The 349-nt window shown below is 32.1% G+C and overlaps 1 protein-coding gene across 1 annotated transcript in view; it reads left to right on the plus strand.

Annotated features, from left to right (window-relative positions):
- LOC119581741 (acidic leucine-rich nuclear phosphoprotein 32 family member A-like) overlaps positions 1–349 on the plus strand; it is a gene marked incomplete in the record, with an annotated part of 13054 nt that overhangs the window by 6776 nt on the left and 5929 nt on the right.

Here is a 349-nt window from a genome sequence, read left to right on the forward strand (position 1 = left end):
AAGTAATTCTCCTTGAGGTATTTTGAACCTTTTTTATGAGAAAAAAAAAAACATGTTGGCTTGAAATATATTGAAATATGAACGTAAATGGAAACAGTGATGCAGAAAATTATAACAGTGTTTTATTTTGCTGTAATATAATTTTTTTATCGTCATTTTATCTGTCTCTTAGATTATCTGAATTTAAAATGACTTGAAGCATTTTGGTTATATTTTTTCTCAGCAACAATTGTCTGTCGATAATGTTGACATTGTGTGATTGCATGATTTGAACACTTTATGAGAATACAAGAGCAGTAGGACGGGTTCCCAGCCTGGGAGGCCACGGAGCAGAATGAAAATGACGGAT

This window comes from Penaeus monodon, chromosome 15, assembly GCF_015228065.2.
Source record: "Penaeus monodon isolate SGIC_2016 chromosome 15, NSTDA_Pmon_1, whole genome shotgun sequence".
NCBI lineage: Eukaryota > Metazoa > Arthropoda > Malacostraca > Decapoda > Penaeidae > Penaeus > Penaeus monodon.